Source organism: Pteropus alecto, unplaced genomic scaffold, assembly GCF_000325575.1.
Source record: "Pteropus alecto unplaced genomic scaffold, ASM32557v1 scaffold98, whole genome shotgun sequence".
Lineage (NCBI taxonomy): Eukaryota > Metazoa > Chordata > Mammalia > Chiroptera > Pteropodidae > Pteropus > Pteropus alecto.
Window position 1 is genome coordinate 5,388,928 of NW_006443570.1, and position 11,019 is coordinate 5,399,946.

Here is an 11,019-nt window from a genome sequence, read left to right on the forward strand (position 1 = left end):
CCCGAGCGGCGGCTGCCGGAGACCGAGCGGCTGCCCTTCTCGCCGCCGCCGCTGGGGAACTGGCACCTCTGGGTCCTAGAGGGATCGGATTTCCGGGGCCGGCGTCTGTGAGCCCTCCCCTTCCCCTTTCCCCGAATGTATCTCCTCCCAGTCCCTCGCCGACAGCCTTCCGCTGACCCCAGATCCTGGCCAGTCCTCTTCAGTGTTCCCATGCCAACCTATGATTGCGGCTTATCACAGTCCTCGTAACGGCATCCGCACTAAATAATGAAGGGAGGCAATCCAGCCTCAGTGGTCTCAGTGAGGGGCGGCGGGGCGGGAGGGGGGCTCTCCATCCCAAATGTGGAGAGAGGTTAGAGAGGAGGAGCAAAGGATCATTTCCTTCACGGTCCTTCCACCTACCTAGCACGATTCAAGGCCATCAGCATCAAAATCGCTTGGCACTTTTAAATTTGTTCAAATTCAGATTTCTGGGTCCTCCTCAAACTTTGTGAAGCAGAATCTCAGCGGCTGGGCCCAGGAATCTGCATTTTAACAATTTCCCACAGGAAAACTTTTTGCACCCATCCTCTAAGATGTGAAACCTTGGCTCAGTGTTGCTAGCCTTGTGGTGGAGGACTGAAGGGGACTGGAGAAAGGAGTCCGTCCCCATCACCCAAACTGGCCTTTGCCCTTTGGAAGTCTGAAGAGTGTATCCTATCACCTGCATGCTCTGCACCCAGGCTGGAAGGGAGAGGGCAAAAATGCCTATCTTCATGCCCTTGCTAGGGCAATCTTGCCTCTCAAATAGGAAGAAGAGTTTTGGAGGAGGCCTTGGGCGAAAGTTTCACCAGTGAGAGCTCTAGCTTGGGTCTCTGAAAGGATCCTGGCCACTGTGTGTGTGTATAGAAGAAAGGGTGAAGGGTGACATTGACCTATATACATCCTCTGTCTTGGCAACCCAGAAAGCTCTTTTGATGCTACCCCCATCCCCCATTTACACAAGGGGCTTGGAGTGCTTTCTACCCCTCCCCACCAGCCAGGGCCTGGGAGTGGAGGTCTACCCTCTAGACAGGTGGTCCCCAACCCCTGGGCCACTGACTGGTATGGGTCTATGGCCTGTTAGGAACCAGGACACACAGCAGGAGGTGAGAAGCTGGCAAGGGAGCGAAGCCTTTTCATCTGTATTTGCAGCCGCTCCCCATCACTAGCATCACTGCCTCAGCTCCACCTCAGATCATCAGGCATTAGACTCTCATAGGAGTACCAGTCCCTAGTGCCAAAAAGGTTGGGGACCGCTACTCTAGACCAATGACAGATGCATTGCTTCGCTCCACAGATCACAGAAAATGATGAACATTGTGGGTCCTAGGACCCAGAGAACAACTCAGGCACAAAGCCTCTCCCCCCCCCTACTCCCAGCTGCTTCCTGCATCTCAGGCCTTCCTGCGGCCTCTGCCTCCTCCCCCGCCCTCTTCCTTTCCATCCTCTTCCTCTTCTTCCCAATTTTCCACCCTCTTCCCCCCTTGCCTAGAAGGGTTGTCAAAGGGAAATCTCCCATCCCTCCACTATAGAGGTGTGTGTGGGTTTTGTGGGATATAAACCAGTCAGCACGTGCAAAAGAGTGTGGGGGGATGGGGTGTGGGAAGCCGCCTGGGAACCCTGAATATTGGGACAGGGAGGGGCCAGGAACTACTGGACTGGATCCTGAGGCTGGCCAGCCTGAGGCTAAGTGAGAGGGAAGATCTGGGTTCTGAGCTGAAGCTGGAAATAATCCCAGACCTTAGGCTTTCCAAGGCCACCTGCATCTTCTTTGCCCAGCTGCCCATGAAACTTCCCCTTCCCTAATTTTACATTTTGGGATGGGGCATAGTGAAGAATCCAACTTCAATCTCCACTCCTGCCTAACCCCTCTTAGAAGACTGCTTTCAGGAACAACCTTTGAGACACTTGGGTTTCTAAGCTCAAGTCTGGGGCTTGACACCCCCCAGACCCCCCAATCCCAATATGGAAGTGGGTGAGACAGAAATCTCACCTAGCTGGGGCTTAGGAGTTTGGGCAGAGTGTCCTCAGAAGTTCTGTGTGAATTGGAGAAGGGTGCAGGCCCCTGGGTGTTCTGCCCAGAATCTCCCACACCCTTTGGTGAGTCATCGTAACTGGTCCCAGCCCATGGGGTCTGTGCCCACGCTTCTGGCCAGGTGGGAAGCAGGCTCCTAAGGGTGGGAAGAGGAGCTGGGAACCAGCCTTCAGGCCCAGGAACCCTGGGACCCCCAACAACATCTCCAGCAACACCTTGGAGTGAACTAGAATTTGGGGGATGCTTGTCCTGAGACTTCCAAGAGTGAAACCCCTTTAAGGGCTCTGGGATGCAGGAGGGTGGAGCCAGCCCAGAGCTTGGACGTCTGAAGCTAATAAGTGGGATTATTATTTCATGGGTTCCTGCTTAGCTCAGTGACACCCCCAGCCAGAATTCCCAAAGAAGCTTTTATGGAGCAATAAGTGCTTTACCATCACTCCTACCCTGCTGTCTGGAAATAAGCCCATTGGCCTGGGAAATGGGTGGGGAATGGTGTTATCTCCTTCCCCTCCCTGCCAGTCTCCAACGGTAAACATTCAGCATACCTCCCTACACAGTAAGGGTGAGGAGGGCAGTTACTTTTGGAAGGGTTACTATCCAGACTGGAGGGTTTAAACCTAATTGTTATTCCTTGGACTGTGACTCCCAGCTATCTCCTCTGGTTCATTACCCCGGAGTAATTTAACTATTCTTTCTTTTTCCATTGTCCTTGGTGGAGGAGGCCTTGATGGTCAAGTTGCCTGGTGGCTATTGAATGGAAGTTTCTTCCTTACCTTTGCCCTGCAATAGAGGGTGGAGTGGTTCCCAAAGTTGCCCGAGGAGCTAGGCTGTTAGCGTTCAAATCCTGGCTCCACCACTTACTAGCTGAATGACCTTGAACAAGTCATTTAGCCCCTCTGTGCTCTGAAAGGATACACTGAGGTGAAAGTGGCTGGAACACAGAAGATCCTGTGCGGGGGAAGGAGATGCCTTTTCCAGTCCTTGCTGAAAAGGCTGGAGGCTTCTATAGGGAGAGATAATCCGTTTCCACCCCGCCTCCTGATAAGACCCTCCCTATCTGTTACCACCTACCCCCAAATCTGATGAGGGCCCTCAGACACTGTTCCTTGAGCCTTGCTAGTTTTAAACACCAGGTGTAACTGTAAAGTTGGGTGATGCAGGCAGGGAGACACCTGATTTGTGATAAGTCCCAAACCCCCAGAGTCCTGGGCTCAGGCCCTGGCTGAGTGCCAAGGTCAACTTCTCTTCCCAGCCCTTGGGCCTTGTGACTCAGCCTCTGAAAGTGGGATTTCCGTGGCCATGGTCATCTGAGCAGAGGCTAGCCTTCAGCTGCTTTGCATTGAGCTAGTGGTTCCTGCCCCAGTCACTCTCCTTATCTGTCTCCCTTTGCTAGGGACTTGGGCTGATCCAAAGAGGCCGGAATAATACAAGGAGGATGGAAAGGTGTGTGTGTGTACATACTTTACATACTGGACTCAACTCCTTGATGTCAGTGTTGGAGGGCCTTTAGTGGTCCTTGGCTAATCCCTTTCCAGAGGGAATGAAGAAGGCTGAGATGTGGAGAGGGAAGTGACTGACCCAGTTTTGGAGGAAAGAGACCAGGCTAGGGTTCACCAAGGTCTGAAGTGAGTCCTAGCTCCATTCACTTGCTGGGTGACCTTGGACTAGTCATTTCCACTCCCTAAGCCTCAATTTCCTCAAAATGCTCAATTTGGATATCTGAGTGTGTTTTCTGAGCATGGGCGATCCTGGGTCTCCCCCATTTTCTGTGGAGTGGAGCAGAAAGTGAGCTTTGAAGCTAGATAATCTTCATTAGAATCCCCAACCTGCCACTGCCCAGTTGAGGGACTTCAACAAATTCCGTATCAGTCAAATGGAGGTAATATACCAACATCATAGTGTTGTGAGGATTAAACGAGTTAGAAATGCATAAAGCATTTGGAACAGCTCCTGACGCAAAGTAGGAGCTTGGTGTCGGCTGTTATTGATTACATGTGTATCTGAACATGTATGAATATGTGTGCACATGCGCACCTGTGTGAGCAGGTACGGCTAAGAATGAGCATGTGTTTGCAACCCTCTGTGTGTCTTCATGGGCAGACATGGGCCTCTGGTCTCCATCTAAGGTCTATTAAAGGAAATTCTGCACTATAAACACCCCTTGCCTATAGCTCCTCCAAATCTTTCAGAATCACCTCTGGAGTGAAGGCGACCTCCCTTCTCTACCTCCCAAAGGGTTTTTTATTCTTGACTCTTGGTTCTTCAGTCTCCCATTGCCCTTGCAGGGAGAGGGGATGACCCACAGCTGGGAGACTGCCTTGCTGCCTGTGTTCCTCTGCTCTGCCCCTCCTTCCTTTCTTTCATTCACCCTCCACACTTCACTCTAGTGCCACTGGAAAAATTCCCATGCATCTTGAAAATCCAAGAGGGAGACCAAGGAGGAATGAGAGAGAGAGAGAGAGAGAGAGAGAGAGAGAGAGAGAGAGAGGAGAGAGAGTTGGGGGCAGGGAAAGGATGGGACAGAGGAAAGATTTCTCCACATCATCAGTTGCTTTAAAAGAAAGCCTATATTTAGCTGGGTTTAGAGGGCCTGTAAATATGTATTTTGCAACGCAGACAGCCATAGCTATGGGAGCCCCAGAGATATGCAGGGAGGTCAAAGAAAAAAAAATAACCAGAAAGACTGGGCAATATATTTTGTCATCAGCAGATTCGAAGAACTCTTTCTACTGCTTGCTCCAGCTGCTAATAATACACATTACTGAGTTTTGATGGTAGTTTCTATTTTTCATCTTCTTTCTGGATCTCATGCATTGGGTGCTGGAGGAGGAGACTGGCTCTCAGAGTCACCTTTCACCAGCCTTTGCTTCATCTGCCCTGAGTCAAGGGAAGGAGCATCCTGTCCCTGCCAGATTCCCTCCTGACTGGCTCTGCCAGGCTCTGTCGCACTGGTGTGGCACCTGGCACAGGTGCAGCCTCTATGATGCCAGCTCTCCAGGCTCCCACGCTCAGCCTCTTGTATTTTATGTGGTCTTAGGAGTGAGGGAGGGGAGTACAAATCCTGCCACTTCAGAGCAGTTCTACTTCTTTCTTTAAAAAATTATTTATACTTATTTTTTTACTTGTAGTTTGAAAAGTTTCTTTAAAAATAAGATTAGTTCAGAGAATCACATAACAATTTATAAATACTAACATTGTGCAATTTTTGCTTCAGGTTCTCTCATATAAAAGAAATAGAACATGAGAGTTTGAACTGAGGCCCCTTTCTCCCTAACCCTGTTGCCTGCCCTACCTACTCTCACAAATTGGAATGCATCCTTTAGAGCACATACTTTTTTTAATTGCTAAATATACATAACATAATATTTACTATTTTTGCCATTTTGTGTACAATTCATTGGCATTAAGTACATTCACATTGTTGTGTAACTATCACTTACTGTCCATCTCCAGAAATTTTTCATCTTCCAAAACCGAAACTCTATACCTATTAAATACCAACCCCCCATGTCCTTCTCTCCCATGTCAGCCCCTGGCAACTATCAGTCTACTTCCTGTCTCTGTGAATTTGACTACTCTAGGTACCTCATATAAATGGAATCATTCGGTATTGTCCTTTCATATCTGACTTATTTTGCCTAGCGTAATGTCTTTAACGTTCATTCATGTTGTAGCATGTGTCATAATTTCCTTCTTTCTTAAGTCTAGCTATAATTTCATATTTTCCGTATACATATAAGTATTTATAAAGGAGCATATAGTAATGTTTTATGTATTATTAAAATGTATATAATGACCATCATACTGTGTGTATCTATCATTTGTCTTTTTTTCCCATTTGACATGTTTTTTTTACAATGGAGCCATGTTGATACATATGGCTTTCGTTCATTTCAATTTCTGTTTATTATTTCATCATGTGAATACACCACAATTTATTTGTCACTTCCTCTACTGACAGGCATTTGAATTGTGTCTATGTTTTGCTATTATAAGCAGGACTGCAATGAATACCCTTGTACTTGTCTGAATCATTTTTAGAGTGTATACCTAGGAGCGGAAAGCCAGGGTTGTAGGGCAGACACTTTCAACTTGACTGCCAAACTGCTCTCTGTAGTGACCGAACCAATTTATGCTCTCACCACCAGCATTTGTATGTGATGTCTTGTTTGACCACATCCTTGCTAACATCTGCTCTTGTTAGACTTTATTTTTGCCAATCTGATGGGTGTGAAGTGGTATCTTATTTGAATCTGCATTCCCTATCTATGAGGTCAAGCATTTTAATGTGCTCATTGGCCATCTGGGTTTCCTCCAGGCAAATTGTTTATGTCCATATCCTGGGCTATCTATTGCAGCTTTTGATACAAATTACAGTAAGCCCAACTCGCTGTGGTTTAAGCCAAAAAAGAATTTTACTATCTCACATAACAAGAAGTCCTAGGATTGGTTAATTCAGAAGCTCAACTGTGACATCAAGGACCAGGTTCTACCATACCCTCCTCATCATTTGGGCTTGCCTTTTAGATTGGTCCATTATGGTTGCCTAAGCTCTGGGTGTCTCATGCAAACAGCAATGTTCAGAGGCAGAAGAAAGTGAATGCTTTCTTCTTAGTGTCTCTTTCCCAGAGGCCCCACAGGAGATCTCCCTTCTGGTCTTGCACAGAATTGAGTATATGTCCACACCTCAACCAATCACTGACCAGAGGAATTGAATTGTCTGCTATATTTAGACCAATCACCACCTACATGATGGGCTGGAGAAGGCCTAGCCTCCCCCAAAACCTAGACCCCTGATTCCTGAATCATACCCGGGTTCTGTTAGCAAGAAAGAGGGGAAAGGATGCCATTGGAGTGGCACTCAAAAGGTCTGTGCTTTCTTTATTGATTTGTAGGCAGTTTTTATATCCTGGATACCAATCTTTATCTGTTTTATGTTCTGCTAACATTGTCACCCAGGCTGTTGCTTGTTTTTTAACTTTGTTTATAATGTCATTTTCATAGCAGAAAGCTTTGTGTTGTTGTTGTTTGTTTTGTAATGTAGTAAAATCGATCAATCTTTTGTGAATTGTGTTTCTTGTCTAAGAAGTCTTTTCCTACCCTAAGGTCTCCTACATTTTCTTTCTAATTATTTAACAATTTTATTTTTCACTTTTAGGTCTTTAATCCATCTGGAATTAATATTTATGGACTATGTGAAGATTTTTCATATAAAAAGCCAAATGTCACAACACTTTTTAGTGAATAGTTTATTCTCTTTCACTGAATTGCAATGCCACTGCCATCATAAATCAAATTACCACATAAGCTTGGAACTGTTTCTGGGCACTCTATTCTATTGATCTCTTTGTCTAGCCCGGCACCAATACCACATTGTTTTAATTACTATCGCTTTCAAATAAGTCTTGCTATCTGTTAGAGACCTATTCTTTTTCAGAATTGTCTGGTCTCTTCTTGGTCTTTTGCTCTTCCAATGAATTTTAGAAACAGTTTTCCTAGCTCCCTGAAAATTCCTGTTGGACTATTTAGTGGACTTGCATTGAACCGATAGATTAATACGGAGAAATTTTCTTCATGACATTGAAGCTTCTCTAAAATTAATAATCCCTAAAATTAATGCATCTCTCCATCTCTCAATTTATTCCTTTTATAGCCTATAGTTTTTATAGTTTTATAGCCTATAGTTTTTCTTCCCAAATATCTTTAAATGTCTAAGCTTTTTTCTGAGTTCTGTACAATTTCAATTTTATTGTAAATTATTTCTTTTAAAAAAGATATTACAGTTTCTAATAAATTATTGCTCATGTATAGAAACACTGTTGAATTTTGTATTTTACCTGTACTGGGATATTAATCTGTCCAGCAACCTTGCTGATCTCTCGTAATACCTCAGTAACATGCCTGTACAATCTCTTGGATTGTCTATATAAATCATACATCTGCAAAAAATGTCAGAGAGTGTTTCTTTTACTTTCCTAATCCTGTTACTGAGTGGCGGCTTCAAAACTTGTCTTCTCCCAGCTCTCAGGCTGAACCAGTGGGCTGGCCTTGGACAGCTACTGCCTTGCACTGTTGGTTATAAATAAATAAAAGACCCCTTACTTTCTCCAGAGCTTTACAGTTTACAAAGCAGTTTCGCTTCCATTACCTCGTCGATCCTTATTGCCCTCTCTTTACAGAGAGGGAATGTCTCGGTGGAAAGGGCTCTGGGCCCCACATCCAGAGACCTACTGTGAGAATTCTGTACTGTGGGACCACAGGCATTCCTTCCTCTTGTTTCTCCTGTAAGCTAAAAAGTTTGGCCCGGGATGGTCTGGCATTCTCAGAATCATGACTCAAGGCACCCCTTTGAGGGCTGAAGTCTACCAATAAGAAGGGAGGATGATTCTGGGTACACGTAGGTCCTCAGGCTGGTGCTCCCAAATGTGGGGAGGGGAGGAAATGTCCTTGGGTGTCTGAGGGCTGATATAGGTGGTGAGGAAGAGGGCACTGTATCCAGCCTCCTGCCTCCATGCTGGTTCCCCTCTCTGTTTGGAAGAACATCCTCTGGACCCGGAAGGGGAGGACGAGGTACTGCTAGAGGGTGCGGGACCCCTCCTCCCCTCAACTCGACTCCCTCTGGAATCGCCGAGCACAGCGCGAATCTCTGACGCGCATCCCCAACCCGGGGCGGGGCGTTCCGCCGCCAACCCGCCTCTCCACCCCCGCCCCGCCCCAAAACTGCGCAGGCGCAGGTCCTGGCTGGAGCCAGAGAACGCGCCCTCTTGTGGCGGACTGACAGCTCGCACCCTTTGTTGTTGCTCTGGGGGCTGCGAGGAGGCTGGAGGAGAAAGATGTGGGTGGGGTCTGGGAGGCAGATGCGACAATCAGATCACAACGACAAGACTCTCTTTCCTTTGTCTTTCATGACAACATATAATCCTCCGTTTTAGATGCAGACGATGAAAATATGGCCTTCAGGGATCAAAAGACAGATTCATAGATACGGAAGTGGGATGAGAGAATTGGGGGAGAAGAGGCATGCATTCAATCAATCACTCATTCATTCAGCAAACATTCGATGAGATGGAGAGAGACAGGGACAAAGAACCAGAGGGATTAAACTGAGACACTGACGGGCAGAGATCCGACAGAAAGCTAGAGAGGCAGGTGGAGATGGCAGTGTAGCAGGGATAGAGACCCAGGTAGCTGAGGGCAGGGCTTGGGGTTGCAGGAGTGAAGCAGAGGAAAGGGAAACCAGGGCTGGGCTTTTGGGAACAAGGCTGAGATGCAGAGACCTGACCTTTCAGTTCCCCCAGATGGATGCTCCAACAGGTGACGACCAAAGCAGAGCTCAAGATGGGACAACTTAGCACTAGAAGGGATACCAGTAGCAATGGAATGAAGCAATCAAATGTGTTTAAAGCCATAAATTTATAATTATACTACTAATTTTTCAAAAAAGCTAATTGGTCACAATTTGGAGGGTGCTAGGGAACCAACTTATTATTTGGAAATTAGTAAATACAGGAACAGAGTCAAACATTTATGCTGTCTTTCCTATATGTGCTGTATACCGCTCAGTACCCAAATAGTAAGTGAGGGGCAGTTTTTTTTGTCTAGAATTATTCCAGCTAATAAAAGAAGGGGTGATTGAATTTGAATATCACCATTTTGTAAAAAAAAAAAAAAAAAGAGTGGATGGATGAGGCACTGAGAGCATCAATGGCTGCTGTGCCCGTGAATGGAAGAAGTGATACCATCACCTATGAAGTGATCTTGCCAAAGAAAGTGGGACTTATGCCTGATCAGGACTCTTCATCCAACTACGGTTTATGGGAAATAACAATGTACAGGAAATACAATTTACAAGAAGTACAGAGGTCAGAGGAACACAGGAAAGAAGATCATAGAGATGCAATCAGCAAAATCCAGACTGTGGAAAACTACACAACAAATAACCTGGTTCCTTTAAGAAGAGAGAGAGAGAGAGAGAGAGAGAGAGAGAGAGAGAGAGATAAGAGAGAACGTTAGAGCAGGAACTTACAGATTTAAAGAGATTTTAAAAAGACCTGTTAATCAGTTGCCATGTGTACACCTTATACGAATCCTGATTCAAACAAATTGTAATAAATAAAACAAAATGACATTTATGAGAAATTGGAAATTTGAACACTAGAGGTCTTATATTAAGGAATTATTATTAACTTTGAGGTCTCATTGTGTGATTAAGTATAATAATTGTGATTATGTTAAAAAAGAATCATTCTCTTTCAAAGGTACACACTGGAATATTGACAGAGGCAATGAAATAGGGAAAAATTGAAAGAGGTATAGATGAAATGAGACTGGCCATAAGTTGATTGTTGAAGCTGGGTGATGGATATATGGGGGCTCATTATGTTAATCTGTATACTTTTGTCTTATTTCAAAAATTTCTAAAATACATTTAAAGACATTGTGACGCTCCTCCCTACATTCCAGGCCCCAACGAGTAGAAGATGCTGAGTGTTACAGCAGCAGGTTGCAATTCAGACAGTTAGTTGTGAGGTGGGGAGGTTTCCTGAGGGGCCAGAGGAGACTTTCAGGGGACTTCCAGCTGGTTCCTGACATAGTCTCTGTTTCCTCTGGTTTTGGGGAAGCAGAGAGGGATCAGTAAGGAAGACTGGCTTCTGTGGGCTTGGTGGCACTGGGTTCGGGCACTGCCACCTTAAGACAGCTGAGGATATGAGTGGGTGGCTCTAAAAATAGCAGGGGGAAGCAGCAGGGGGGCAGGAGGGAGTCACATGGTGCTGCTGAGGGGCTGAGGCCTGGCACCTCTGCCTGCTTCCCTAGAGCCCTCTGAGTTTCCATCTGCCTCCAGAACCTTTCTCCCTCTTGCCTTCCATCTCTGAGAAGGCAGAGAGGTGCTAAGGTGATTCTGGGACAAACACCGCCTTGCCCAAGAGCCTGAATGGATGCTAACTCTGGAATTTGCTGGCTGT